The sequence below is a fragment of the Rhagoletis zephyria genome, unplaced genomic scaffold (genome assembly GCF_001687245.7).
Source record: "Rhagoletis zephyria isolate East Lansing unplaced genomic scaffold, Rhagoletis_zephyria_1.1 Rzeph_scaffold_04279, whole genome shotgun sequence".
NCBI classification, from domain to species: domain Eukaryota; kingdom Metazoa; phylum Arthropoda; class Insecta; order Diptera; family Tephritidae; genus Rhagoletis; species Rhagoletis zephyria.
Genome location: NW_016161362.1, coordinates 15,559 through 31,326, shown reverse-complemented (window position 1 = coordinate 31,326; position 15,768 = coordinate 15,559). Strand labels below are relative to the sequence as shown.

General features: G+C 35.1%; 1 long non-coding RNA gene across 1 annotated transcript; it reads right to left on the bottom strand.

The window, feature by feature from the left end:
- Positions 1–877: 877 nt before the first annotated feature.
- Positions 878–13,749, bottom strand: LOC108370497 (uncharacterized). The gene is made up of 3 exons (XR_001848644.1): positions 13,737–13,749; positions 6,754–6,762; positions 878–956 (listed from the first exon to the last, which is right to left on the bottom strand). It is a non-coding gene; the product is annotated as an uncharacterized LOC108370497 (long non-coding RNA).
- Positions 13,750–15,768: the final 2,019 nt, after the last annotated feature.

The following is a 15,768-nucleotide window of genomic DNA, read 5'->3' as shown; positions in this document are numbered from 1 at the left end:
AATGTGAATAATGATACATTTGTATGACAAAGTATTAGAAAATAAAATGAAAACGTCAAAACTCTGGGAAGTGGGTAAGACTATTTGTATAAAACTTTTTTAGTAATATTTGAAATATCTAAAGTTATTTTCCAAATTCCAAAATGTAAAAATTTGTTCTTACTAAAATTTCTATTGAAAGTTTTGTTGTTAGTATTGTTTTTAAACATTCCATTTCTTGTAAATCTATACTTACTTACTTTGGAATTTATTTGTAAAGCAATATGGATATATTTTGCGCTTTAAAGCGCAGAAATGTGTACTATCTTAGGTGGCTATGTGGCGTGCCTTCAGTGATGTACTTATTAAAGTGCAAATTGTTAATTCTTTAATAGAAAATGACACCAATATTCAGATTTAATTTTTTGAATTTTGTATCGATATTTGGAATATCGAGTCTTTTTATTACGATATTTATGGGTACCCGATATTTTTACAGCGATACTTTAAATTAGTACTATATCGATACTTTCGATTCGATATCGTGTCCATACTTGTTACCACATAGTGTTTAGTGTTGGACAATTTTTGCTCTTAAAATAAAAAAAAATATAGAAAATCATGTGGAGCTAAATTATAACTACTCACAAACGCGAATATGTGGTAGATTTCAGACCTTGTGTGGTAGATGTGGTGGATGCTCCAAAAAGTGGTAGATCTACCACAATGTGGTAGAAGCAGTGCACGGACTTTACAACTTTATTGGCAGATCTACCAACTTTTTAGCTGTATTTTATTTTCTACCATTTTTACCAACAAAGGCTTAAAATCTACCAATATTTTTCGGAAAGAAAGCAATAAGATTTAAATGAACGCAGTGTATATGCACATATTTTGCCATCGAGCACACGTAAAATAAATATGAAAAGTTAACTCTGACCATGACCAATTTAACAGTGAAATTGCATCTCTATCAGCTGTTTNGCGAAAATTGTTTAGTTTAGCGCTTGTTTTGTTCTTTGGTGCCCTTTTCAAGGCAATTTTATAATAAAAACTTGATTTGACTTACACATATGTTAGTGTTTGGCCGAGCTTCTCCTTTTGATAATATGCTCCAAGATAATCCAAACGCAATATTTTCACACAGTCTCTATCACGGAATCCATAGAATATTCTGCTAATTAGCTGGGTGTGCGCATTTGTACAAAAGTAAGCAATTGCATGAAAATAAAGCCTCTAGAAAAACCAAGTTTTGGAAATTGTTTTACGAATAAAAAAACATTTTGCAAATTAAATTGATTAACTGCGCATAGTTGGAAATATTTACAAGTTTCATTGTGTATTACTTAAAATATTTGAACATACAGTTTTATATGCGAAAATACCATTAAACACAGCAACACAAAATTGGTGTTTTTGTTTTGGGGGAAAATTGTGCTATTTTCAGTATTTTGGTGCTTTTCTAAATAAAAAACTTGGCGATCAGGGCTGCCAACTTGGCTCAAACCGTGCCATTTTTGGCACTATTTTACATGAAATGGCACTGAACTTTCCAATTTTGCACAAGGTGCCAAAATGGCACTTTTGGAAAAAAGTCAAATTTAAATATATTTTTGTGATATCCTTTGCGTGTACTTCTTTTTCTCAACTAAAATTTTCTAGTTTCTATAGTGTATACAACTGGTTTATCTTACTTTGACATTGGGCTTTTGTTTTAATTTCTCTAATTTTAATGCTAATGGGAAGAACTAAAAAGAATGATACCTTTTTTGGCACTTTTAATTTTCTATTTGGCACGTTTTAGCACTTTTTTATCCTCAATATGGCACTTCATAGCTATGTATGTTTGGCAGCCCTGTTGGCAAATTTGATCACTAGCTGACATAGTTGCCAACTTGGTGCTTTAAGCACTAGATTTAGTGATTTTTGAAAATTAAAACGCCAAAAAAAAATTATTTAGTGCCTAGTGCCTTTTTTAGTGCTTTTTTTCTGAACTAATATTACTCCGAATAGTTAAAACCTGAAATAATTTTTAAATATTTATTACTGTGGAGCACTGAATTTACAAAAATCTACAAATTTAAATGCACTTAAATACAACCATGATTGATAAAAAGCTGAACTTGCAAAATCACCTTGTTCAATTCTATTCGCGTTGAAAATGCTAGTAGATATGCGAGTAAGTTAAGTATTTTTTTCTTTTCTAATTATTTGTAAAAATTTTTCTTTTTGTACCACCTGAGTAAAACACATCGTTTCTTGGTGCTGAATACAAATCTGGCCGCACAATTGCCCTAGCACTAGAATTTTGAGATATCCTAATCTCCAAGTGCCAAAATCACGGTTTTTGGCGATATTTGAGGTTATATAATGAAAACGAAATTTGTTTTGCTCATTTCTAATTAGGGCATGATTTTCTTTTGTTGGGACTCGATTTTTCTTTCTTGAGTTATATCAGTTTTAATGCGCAGTACTTCGGTATTACGTCGTAACCATGAGTCATTATAGCATGTGGCTTTTCAATCGTTATGAGCGAAAAAGTTTTGTTTATTGATTTATGTATGCATTCTTGTAAATGTTGTTAATTTTTTGTCTTTGTTAAATACATACAAACTGTTGTGAAAAAAGCATCAATTGATTCAAAACCATTTAGTGCTTTCAGTGTGGTAAAACGCTTTTTTCCAAGTTTTTGGTGCTTTTTGCAAATCGAAAGCTGGCAACACTGCTAGCTGACCTTCACCGAGCGCTCTTTGCTGGGTTCGGATTACAAAAATGGAAGTAAATATCAAGTATTCGTAGTAGATGTGCATTTCTTATCTTTATAAAAAACAATTCATTTCTCCTCGTATCCTTGTACAAATAAGGAGCTAAAGCGGCCTTATAAGGGTCGATATCTGTAGACTGGAAAATCGACCAGCTAGCGGTTGAGATGTCATTTACACGGGTCGATTTTGGTAGAACGACAAAAATCTACCAGAAAATCGACCCGTGTAAAGGCGCCTTAATCCAACGAGCACTTATCATTAAAGTTAAAATGCCTTGGTTAAAATTAATAAAAAGTTATTTCATTCTTTCTTTACCGGGACAATTGTTACATAGGTGGGCAATGACGCAATTACAGAACTTTATACAGAGCAATATTTTTCGATCGGGGTCAAATCGGGCGATTGTGAGGGCCTATTCACGAATTCAAGTGTATTTGCAAAGTTGCTGTACCTCACCAATGTAACAATCGTGTCGATAAAAAGGTAAAATATAACTTTTAGTTTGCTATTAAAAACCCCACCTCCTTTCTATATGAAGAGTAAATTTGTTGATGCAGCAAAACGGAGCAGATTTTCAGTTGAGCGAAGTAGAGGACTAGGTTTCAAATTTTTTCGACAAAACGGAACAAATCTACTCCTTAAACTGTTTTTCCCTTTCTCCATCCCCCGCTCGCACTTTCGCTACTGCGCGGGCAAAAAAGTGCCCATGTCTGTCGTATCGTATCGAAATTCGTGTCCCTAGTTGCAAATTTCAAGCATTTCATTACTAATTTAATCAAACAATTTCGTAGTGCAGAGTAATTCTTTTTTTTTTAGTGCTGAATAAAANAAACGGAACAAATCTACTCCTTAAACTGTTTTTCCCTTTCTCCATCCCCCGCTCGCACTTTCGCTACTGCGCGGGCAAAAAAGTGCCCATGTCTGTCGTATCGTATCGAAATTCGTGTCCCTAGTTGCAAATTTCAAGCATTTCATTACTAATTTAATCAAACAATTTTGTAGTGCAGGGTAATTCTTTTTTTTTTAGTGCTGAATAAAGNCCTCCTTTCTATATGAAGAGTAAATTTGTTGATGCAGCAAAACGGAGCAGATTTTCAGTTGAGCGAAGTAGAGGACTAGGTTTCAAATTTTTTCGACAAAACGGAACAAATCTACTCCTTAAACTGTTTTTCCCTTTCTCCATCCCCCGCTCGCACTTTCGCTACTGCGCGGGCAAAAAAGTGCCCATGTCTGTCGTATCGTATCGAAATTCGTGTCCCTAGTTGCAAATTTCAAGCATTTCATTACTAATTTAATCAAACAATTTCGTAGTGCAGAGTAATTCTTTTTTTTTTTTAGTGCTGAATAAAGGCATCCGTGTTCGAATCAAATTCGAATCGAAATTTCTTTTGGATTACGGCATTTGGCGGCGAGTTCGCCCTTTCAGCTTAAAATATATTTAAGACAAATGGCTGTCATTTTATTTCGTTCGATTCGAATCGTGCTTCATTCGATCACGGATGCCATGATTCGGGCCCAGTTTTACGTTTTCTCTTCAATGTTTTATTGGCGTAAAATACATTTTTTGTTGTATTATAAAAAAATACAATTTATTCCAAGGTGAATTCATATAAGGTGATACCAGAAGTTCAAAAACAAAACGGCCACTAACAAATTTTACGCGTAATTACAATAAGAATTTCAACAAATACATCATTGTGACAATAAGAATCACCAAGGCGAAAATCCAGCTGCTCTGATAACACTACCTTACCTGAATTCGCCTTCATTCATTCTATATGAGTAAAAACTATCTAATATTTAAAAAAAAAAATCGACCAACTTCTACCAGTTTTTGTATGTAAAATCTACCACTTTTAGGGTAGAAGTCCGACCACTGTAGATGGGCAATTTTTGCTCGCGATCAACGCCAGCGCCGCAGTTCGTATACGTATACAGCAGTGATCGGACTTTCAAAAAATTCTGCGTGGTAGAATCTAAAAAAATGTGGTAGATTTAAAAAAAATGTGGTAGATCTCTGGGTTTGGATCAAACTTTGTACAAAAATTAAAAAAACTCTACAAGGTTTCACCTAAATTGCAAACTTTTTAATTAGACTAAAAAACAAATTTAGTTTTAGTATAATAAAGTGACATTTTTTTCCTTGACAGTGTAAAGCAGTTCCTTCCATATCAAGATATATTTCGAACATATTTTAAGAGATTTCTGCAACCTTGTGGAGTGCTGCCAGCTTTCCTTTTTATCACATCACGAAGTAGCGAACAAATGTGGCACGTTCCAGAAACAGCTGGGATTTACCGATTTTTACAATTCTCAAGTAAAAGTAAACAACGCCTGAGAAACTTTAGATGCATTTAAATTTGCTAATACTTTCACAAAAATCGCCTTTTTTAATTTTCGCTATTAATTCTTTTTATAAATCATATATTTTGCAATTTAACACAATAAAACCACGTTTTCTGTCGAAAAATTTATTACTGAGAAAATTTACTATTTTACAGTTTATTTTATCCTCCCATTCGGCTTTGTTTACTTTTACTTGAGAAATTTCATCGTCGCCGGAATGCGAAATCTTGTATTATATCAATGTTGTTACCATATAGAGTTTAGTGTTGGAATATTTTTACTCTTAAAATTAAGAAAATTATGTCGAACAAAAATAAAGTTACGCAAAAACGCGTATATTTGGTAGATTTTAGACCTTGAGTGGTAGATCTACCACAATGTGGTATTAGTCCGATCACTGGTATACAGAAGCAAAGCAGCGAATTTCGATTCAGTCTGCTTGTAGATTTCACCAAGGTGACATCACGCTCGGCTGTTGATTGTTTTTCTTCGTAATTTAAGCACACGCTTGCCACATTTTGTGTAGGAAATTTACAAAAAAATGGGCAAAGCAAATTGGTGTGTTATTCTTAGATTGCTGTTTGCGTGCGTTTGCTACGATTCAAACACAAAATAGTGCGACTCTATATAAGAACTACAGTTTATAGTTCAAAGAACTTTCAACAACCCACAATGTCCGTTGTGCTGTTATTCCTACGTATTTTTAACCGACTTCAAAAAAGGAGGAGGTTATCAATTCGTCGCAATATTTTTTTTTATGTATAACTTTATTTCGAAAATTCTTTTTGCATCGGAAAGGTAGTTTCAGAGGTGGTCCCATACTAATCTGATTTAGATCCGATTATTGGATCATGTAAAAATTAACGGTACTCCTAAAATTTTATATGAGAATTGAAGTTGGTTNCCGTTGTGCTGTTATTCCTACGTATTTTTAACCGACTTCAAAAAAGGAGGAGGTTATCAATTCGTCGCAATATTTTTTTTTATGTATAACTTTATTTCGAAAATTCTTTTTGCTTCGGAAAGGTAGTTTCAGAGGTGGTCCCATACTAATCTGATTTAGATCCGATTATTGGATCATGTAAAAATTAACGGTACTCCTAAAATTTTATATGAGAATTGAAGTCGGCATTGTGTTTTGCCAAAAAATTACTTGTTAATACAAGCAAACTGTATTTTTCATGCCATGTGAATTTAACAAAATATAAAATGGGCTGCTTGCTGATCAACGTTCACTTATTATTATATTTTTTTATAATAAGTTCCATAATTTTTCACCGACTTCACAAAAAGGAGGAAGGTTATCAATTCGTCGAAATATTTTTTTTTATGTATGTTACCGCATAACTTTGGACTACGTCAAGCGATGTCTATAATTCTGTTTTTAAAGGAAAGGTATTACCTCACAGGTGAGCCCATTTAGTTTAAATCCGACCATTGGATCATGAAGATATTAACGATAATCTTAAATTTTTATATGAGAATTGAAGTCGGTTTTGTTGTTTGCTTAAAAAATAATTGTTATAAAAAAGGCACAAATTGCATACTTTATTTCGGATGCATTTTTTCTGTCTAAAGAAATCGATAGAGAAATGTAAATGCTAGTTTATGCCCAAAAATACTTAATGAATAATATTAATAAGTTATACTCTATTTTTAGGACTAAATATATCTATATATAGGACTATATATATATATGAAAATAATAAAATCTAAACACCGTTACCATCTGGCCGGCCAGCATTGCAAAGATTTGATTCTAACAAAACGGTGCCCAGGTATTGATCAAATTTAATTTTTTTTTTAATTTTACAAGTACTAAATTTTTCGTATGTAAAAGTTTCTATAAACTAATAGTATTAGTTACTAAAACTTCCAAGATTCATTATTCCACTATACGTATAAGCAAAACAGGACAAAAGACACATGCACGAAAAATATAACTTTTATTACATTTATAAAATATGCGGCAACCATAACTGAGCGTGACGCACTAATACCACGACAAAATGAGACTGGGTTGGTGTGCCCTNTAGTATTAGTTACTAAAACTTCCAAGATTCATTATTCCACTATACGTATACGCAAAATAGGACAAAAGACACATGCACGAAAAATATAACTTTTATAACATTTATAAAATATGCGGCAACCATAACTGAGCGTGACGCACTAATACCACGACAAAATGAGACTGGGTTGGTGTGCCCTTCATTGCCCTGCAGCAAAATTTAGAGACAGTCTGGCAAAGCGCTAGTTCCGCCCTACAAATTTCATAACTGTCTCTGAACTACTGCAAAAGGGATGCAGGGCTGGACGGTTGAAACTCATATGTTGCTAGTTGCGCTGTCATCAATGTTACTTATCCTGGTCATGCGAAAGCTGACAAAAGATGCACAAATGAACTACATATACTATTTATTTTCGATTTTCTTAGACCCTAAAACAAATAGCTAATAGTTTTAGGAACATTTTAAATATTAATTAGTGAAATTATTATCTTTTAAGGCCTATTTAGCCCTCAAGAAAAGCACNTGTTGCTAGTTGCGCTGTCATCAATGTTACTTATCCTGGTCATGCGAAAGCTGACAAAAGATGCACAAATGAACTACATATACTATTTATTTTCGATTTTCTTAGACCCGAAAACAAATAGCAAACTGTTTTCGTTTATTTAATATGTAATTCTCTAGTTTACGGGGCAACTGCTAAAATATTTCCAAAAAAGTCAACATTGGTAAGATTAACGTAATTTTTATACATATATGTACGTATAAATTTGAATGCAAAATATCATGATTCAATAATGAAAGGTTTTGTAAGAACAACTTTCTCGCACTCTAATTTTATCAATGACATTCCCAACCTACTCCTAAAAACAAAAACAGTGATATTTCTTTTCCAAATTTCTTTGCAAGTTTTAGGAACATTTTAAATATTAATTAGTGAAATTATTATCTTTTAAGGCCTATTTAGCCCTCAAGAAAAGCAAATAGTCCATATAAAATGACGTACAAGAAATGGCTAAGAAATTTTCTTGAGGCAGTACGCAGTTCTTAAGATATTTGCTACGCGTTTCTAAAGAGCACAAGGCCAAATTTGAAAAAAATGTTTGTTCTGCACAGAAATTCAATGTAGGCTAAAGAGACGAAATTCCCTTAAATGCCGAATAGTTGTATTTGTTGACATTCGGGGATACCTATAGATTCTGTCAAGTCGCTGTAAAATAAAGCGCGCAGTGTTTCTGGTAAATGAGTCAACGAAGGTACATATTTATGTGTTGACCTACACAACACAATCCTGGTGTCCCCGAATGAGACTTTGACGCAATATAATGTTGGAAAACCGCATCCATGGGGCCAATCGTAACACACGATAGCTCGGTTTAGTCAATGGTGCGATGTAATGCCAAGAATGATAGAATACAAGATTGCGCCGATCAGAGAGGATTTTTGAGAATAACTTTTGTGTGACGTCACACTGGTGCAATTGCGAGAGAGAAATGCCAAAACGTGAGCAAGAATGGAAGAAGAAGAAAAAATGTTGCAAGGAAAACGTAAACAAGTTGCACCAGTGTGACGTCATGCAAACAACGATCCTGTCAAATTCGTTAAGAGAGGAATAGCGGTCCGAGATCGGCGCAACCTTTGTATTCTCTCAATCGTGATGTAATGCGTACGTACGGCACTTCTCATTTGACGATGTAGATTACGTTCCCTGTCTCTTCTTCTTGAGTTCGACCAGCACGAATCGCCAATCGCGACTATGTAAGCCAATGCTTAATATTCTCACGGCGGCATAATCTCCCTAGAACACTAAAATTGCAACATCAAAGAATCCGAATTACCATATTCGAAGCAATCGAGCCAAAGCCGCGAAAGAAACGTAAGCTCCAAATGTTTTTATTTGTCGTTTTTTCCCCACAAACAAATAGCTTCTTCATATCCATCAACAGTAAATGGTACCGCAAAGAATTTACAAGGCAAACAAACACACCAAAAAAAACAAAATATCTCTAAGTGGACCATCTATTCTAGATATCTTCGCCTTTTGACGTACGGAATAAATTGCTTAAATTTATCAGTTTATCCGCATTCTTTCATGAACGCACCTCGGTAAATAATTGTACAATATTGTTTATTATTTAAATTATCTGGCTAGTTACGCTTCATTCTTACCTCGTCCATTGTGCTAATTTGCTTTTTATGTTTTCGTAGCAAAATCGACCACCTGGCAGTCTGTCGAGTTGAATTTTGCTGAAATGTATTGGTTTATCCACCAAAATTGTCGGATAAAGTGATAAACTTTGGTTAAATTGATTTCCATACAAAGTTCGACAGTTCATTTATCAAAATTATGAATTTATCATTTTATCAAGTTTATCAACAGTTATCACTTTTGATGAAGACCCATGTAGAAATATTTATTTTTAATAACGATCAGGGGTTGTATTCGATGTAAATAAGATGGTTTATATTAAATAATTAAATCAAATTCGTCTTTGTTTTAAAATACCCACCTCTTTGTGGAATTTAGCTACCATTTTAGGATGTGTGATAGAATTCTTCCCCTTTTCCTCCTGCTTTCAAAAAACCATCCCTGTGGGTGGGAGTGTCAAATTTTAGAAAAAAGCTACTTACAAAACCTTTCATTATTGAATCATGGCAAAATATAACCATAAAATTTAGTTAAGCTACACTTAAGATCAAAAGTCTAAGTACACCATTTCTTTTTTAAATATTCACAATATATTGAGAGTTAAAATTTGTTTGTTATTATTTTATAAAAAAATTGATCATGTTTAAAACAAAATAATATAAACTGCGTTTTCAAACTTTATACAAAACAAAGGAAAATTTAAAAAAGATAAACAAAAGTGTGTAGTTATGCAGTGATTTTTTTTTAATTTCCAATGTTTTTCATTTTAAATATTTTTCGTTAAGTATGTCTCATAATCCATAAACCATTTAAATTCAAATTCTTAACTGTGCTGTAAACTTGACAGAACTCGAAAACTGTCTTCAAATTTCAAACCTTTTAATCAGAGTTTTTTTTTTAATATTTCGAGTATTCAGTTTTGTAGCCCATAAAATTTTAGTCTAGTAAAGTGTAACCTTGCATCTTAAACGAAAATATTTAAATAGAAGAATACCTTCCGAAGCGTGCGTAAAAAGAGTTATGAAAAATCAGCGCGATAAATTATACTGAAATTTAATGGGCTATAGGAATGCATACTTATAACTCCGGTTTGAAAATATTGAAGTTTTTTACAGCTTCTAGAATTCTACTAAATTTCCAACACAGTTAGAAACGTGAATTTATATGTTTATGTTATAATACTTATGAGCCATCCTTAAACAAGAAATTTACGAAAAATATTTAGTATGAAAACCATTGTAAATATTCAAAATTCTATTAATTCGTATTAGATGCCGGAGAGTCTGTGTATTACATTTCAATGCATTCAATACAATTTAACGCTGAGTTATCACAAAAAAGCATTCAATATAACACCGTTTTTCTCATTTTTTCACACGACTTAGTTTAGATATTTAATTATAAGTATCACAGAAATACCCTTTATACGTAACAAATATAAATTATTTTAAAGATAACAGTTTTAGAAAATGAAGGAATAACTGACACTTTAAGTTCTTAATTTTAGAGCGCAGTTTGCCTCAAAAAGAAAATTAGTCCAAAACAAATAGCTCATTAATCATAAAATGAATAATTTTTTATTTACAAAATTGTATGCGTACTTATTTAATTATAGTATTTAAAGAAAAGGCTCTATACTAAACTTCTTGGAACCAGCTCAAAACTAACCACATTGGTTCTAGCCCGGAAGTGACCCTTTTTGAAATACGACCTGTTGTTATATGAACTGTCTCAGAACCATCGAAGCCAGAGTCAGTTCAGAACAAGTTCAACATATCTGCAGAGGGCGACAATTGTCAATTCGTAGGACATCGCCATGTTAAAAAAGTCAGTTAAAAGCATTGAGTTGGGATAGATGAAGAACCAGTACCGCCCTTTTCAGGCTAGCTCGGCAAAGTTCTGAATCAGTTTGATTTGCTGCAGGGTGCTTTAGACAGTGGTCGGATTTCTAACACATTCAAATGATTCAATAAGTGAGACTGTGTGCGTTAAATGCATTGCTCAGCTTCCGCTCTTCGTATACGTGTTAAACACACATGTGCTCAGAGAGCGCTCAGTGAGCTATGGCCTGCCCAGTGTTGCCGTCGCTTAAAGAACTTTCTAACCAAGATAAGACGAAAAAGTTACCAAATGTAAGGAAAAATAACAAATTTTTTTATTAGATTAACAATTCAGGTCATCACAAATTTTTTTATATGCTACGTTTACAAACCAATTTTTATTTGCATTTTTGAAAAGTAAATCCTTTTAAAGCTGTACTATGTAAATACATATTTTAGAAAATCAGTCTTCCCGTATTAGATGCATATATATGTATTTTAAACGACGTTTTTAAATAAGTACACAGGTACACAGTTTCCATCTTCTTTGTAAGAATCAATGAAATACCTAATCAGCGTGAACAACCACATTTTATATATTTTAAGATGAAGATTAAACAATTAAAAATTGGACTTATTGCACTATATCGTCGCTCAGCGCGAAATACCTCGTATACGCCAAACGATTTTTTCAAAACTGTGGAATGGTATTTTCACTGAACCTACTTGCTATAACATTATTACTATTAATCTTAACTTAAATTAATAAAGTAAGCAGTAATGGAAAAATAATAACCAAATCCCTTTTTTATTGTACATATATGACGTTGGTATTGNATCAATGAAATACCTAATCAGCGTGAACAACCACATTTTATATATTTTAAGATGAAGATTAAACAATTAAAAATTGGACTTATTGCACTATATCGTCGCTCAGCGCGAAATACCTCGTATACGCCAAACGATTTTTTCAAAACTGTGGAATGGTATTTTCACTGAACCTACTTGCTATAACATTATTACTATTAATCTTAACTTAAATTAATAAAGTAAGCAGTAATGGAAAAATAATAACCAAATCCCTTTTTTATTGTACATACATGACGTGGTATTGTATTCCGCATATAAGTACCATGTATATTATGTATTCTGTATATTATAAAACAATTACATACATATGTAATTAATATTAATACATTCATTCCAAATATGCTTACTTGGTTTCACTGCTGGGACTGCCACTGCTGCTGCTACTCTCCTCAACCCCGACAGGTGTAGCTGGCGTATGTCAATTAAAAACTACAGTAAATATTAAATAACCAAAACGGGAAAGATCTTAACAACTTCACAGGCAAGAAAAAACTAAAATTGGTTAAACATTACAAAACGGCAACACTGGGCCTGCCGACCACTGCTTTAAATGAAATTAATTTCTGCTATATGTATGTATGTATATGCTAAACGTGAGGAGAAAACATTTTGCTTGCATAGTCTTCTGTTCTCTTTTCACTGCAAGTTGAATTATTTTAATATCTGTTGCAAAATTGTATACAGACAAGACTAAAAAGTAGAAATTAAATAAAACAAAATCAAGTTTTTAATAAATATACCACGCTTTTATAAATCGACTAAAAAGTAGAAAATAATATTTCTCAGTCCCATAGAATTTGTTTTGATAACTTTTGATTTTGAAATTTTAGCAAAAGTCATTATAAACAATTTATGAGATTGATTGAATGTTACCTCTAAATATTTTTTGATTTCAAAAAAAAAAAACATAAGTATATTTTTTTAGAGAAATCCTAGGGGGTGAGAGCATTACAATTCGGACTTAACTTTTTTCACATGTATTTTTGAACCACTCTTATAACTCTTATGTATATATACACTTAGGTATATTATGTATCTACCTTACTGCACTTGTCCACTTTCAGTGGGTCTAAATAATTTGCATTTGAGTAAGGGAAATCGTAAAGGATCTGGTTTTAACAATTTTTAGGTTGCTATATATGTTTGTGCGTACATATACATATATGTATATACGTATGGATGTATGCCAGCAATAGTTTAATTTCTCTGTTTATACCTATATCACTTTAGTGGTGGACTTTTCACATTTTAAGTGTGGAATTTTTTATTATTATTTGAAAACAAAAAACGCTACACTCCTGCATTTTGTGGCTATTAACACTCTACTTTTTGCAATTGCCGAAGTGCACTCGACTATTGTTCCAATGCTTTGTGACATGCCGCGTTATTTTACCTACATATGTGTGTATATATGGGCATACTTACATCTTTATTCATACTATATTGCATATTTAAACACACATTTGTGTGATGTATTTGAATACATGGTGCATCGAGTTGCAGTACTGCATAGAAATTGCCGTTCGCTCTTGATAACAAAACCATATATAAACTAAATTTGCCTTTGAATGCAGCCGCTGAATTTTTTTTTTAATGCATCAGAAGGAGTTCTACTAGCTTAATTTCTTTCCAAACGTGCCGCAAAAGAACGCTCAACTCCGGTAAAATTTCATTTTGGCTACTTAAGCAACCCTTTTGCTATCTGGCAAGTAACATGAGATTAGATTAAAGGGATTAATATACAAAAACCAATGGAAATTAGTAATTATGCGAGATATTTGCGTAATGTATAAACTTGTTTGAAATATAAATCATGTATATAATGAACAATTTACCTCTCCACTGTCCCATTAACAATTCAAAACAATAGAGCAGTTTTTCACCACCCTTCGGGTCGCGTATTTTTTAACCGACCTCGCTGAACTCGGATAAATAGCCGAGTTTGTATTGTTGCTTTGCATGTGTTTCGTTGCACTACCGAGTGTCCTTTTGTAGCTCGGTTACAAAAAAAGCAGCTCGTATAAAAAATATATACACGTAAGTTCATATAGTATGGGGTATAGTCATTGCGCTGGGTATGCAGTTACAGTTGCATGGCTATACTCAATCCCGACTCTTGCGTCCTCGTTCGCGCACTCTGGGCAACGTGAGCAACCCATGTGCGAGATGCGGTAACCAATCCGAGTGGAGCCTTGGGTCACGGCAGAAAGAGAGGGAGCTTCGGTGGGGCCACTCTGACTTATTCGGTTTAAGGGCTCACTGAAGTCTGCAGCGTCTGTTCACCAGTAGGTGCGGCTGCAAGCGGGTGTCTGCTTGGAGCAAGCGGCTCGCTATATAAACGTGTATTTGGTTGCGAAACCACCCCCGTCCCAGCAATGGGTTGTGCGCTGGGCTTGGGACCCGCCACGTAAAAACCACTTCCAGTGAAGAAGCAAGGCAAAGCCTCGGATGAGACCCCCCCTTATGATGACGACCACGGCAAACGTTTAAAGGACTACGATTTGAGGGCATGCACCTGGAATGTCCGGACCCTTAATGGGGAAGGTGCCTCTGCCCGGCTGGTTGATGTCCTCGTAAGGACAAAAGCTGACATCACCGCCATCCAAGAAATGCGTTGGACGGGGCAAGGCAAACAATGTCTGGGGCCTTGCGACGTCTACTACAGCTGCCATGTAAAGGAGCGCAAATTCGGAGTTGGATTTGTGGTGGGAGAGAGACTCCGTCGCCGAGTACTGTCGTTCACCCCGGTGGACGAGCGTCTAGCCACAATCCGCATCAAAGCGAGATTCTTCAACATCTCGCTCATCTGCGCCCATGCCCCGACGGAAGAGAAGGATGAGGCATCCAAGGATCTCTTCTATGAGCGCTTGGAGCGCACGTACGAGCGCTGCCCCCGTCATGATATCAAAATCGTGCTTGGCGACTTCAATGCCAGGGTGGGCAAGGAAGGGATCTTTGGAACCACCGTCGGAAAATTCAGCCTCCACGACGAAACGTCCGACAACGGATTGAGGCTGATCGACTTCGCCGGGGCCCGAAACATGGTAGTATGCAGTACTAGGTTCAAGCATAAAAAGATCCATCAAGCTACCTGGCTGTCTCCGGATCGAAAAACGAGAAACCAAATCGATCATGTTGTGATAGACGGAAGGCACGCTTCCAGTGTTTTAGACGTACGCACACTCCGAGGCCTAACCATCGACTCGGACCACTATCTTGTTGCAGCCAAGATACGCACCCGCCTCTGTGCAGCAAAAAATGTGCGCCCAAATATGCAAGGAAAGCTTAACGTCGAAAAGCTGCAATCACAACAGACAGCCAGCGCTTTCGCTACTCGACTCTCACACCTGCTCTCAGAGAGCACTCTTCAACAAACCGACATATGCGAGCAGTGGAACCACATTTCCCGCTCATTAAGTACCGCCGCCGAAGAAGTAGTCGGATTTCAGCGAGCCCGAAAGAACAACTGGTACGATGAGGAGTGTCAGGAAGCTGCAGAGAAAAAAGATGCCGCCTACAGGGCCACGCTGCGATCGGGCGCAACGCGCGCTATGTGGGACCGCTATAGGGATCTGAAGAGGGAAGCGAGACGTATTTGCCGCAACAAGAAGAGAGAGGCAGAAATACGTGAGTGCGAAGAGCTTGAAATGCTGGCCGACAGGAGGAATGCCCGAAAATTTTACCAGAGAGTTAGGCGACTTACGGAAGGTTTAAAGACCGGGGCGCACTCCTGTAAGAACAATAATGGCGACCTAGTAACTGATGTCCAGAGCGTACTTAAATTATGGAGGGAACACTTTTCCGCCCTACTAAATGGTAGCAGCACG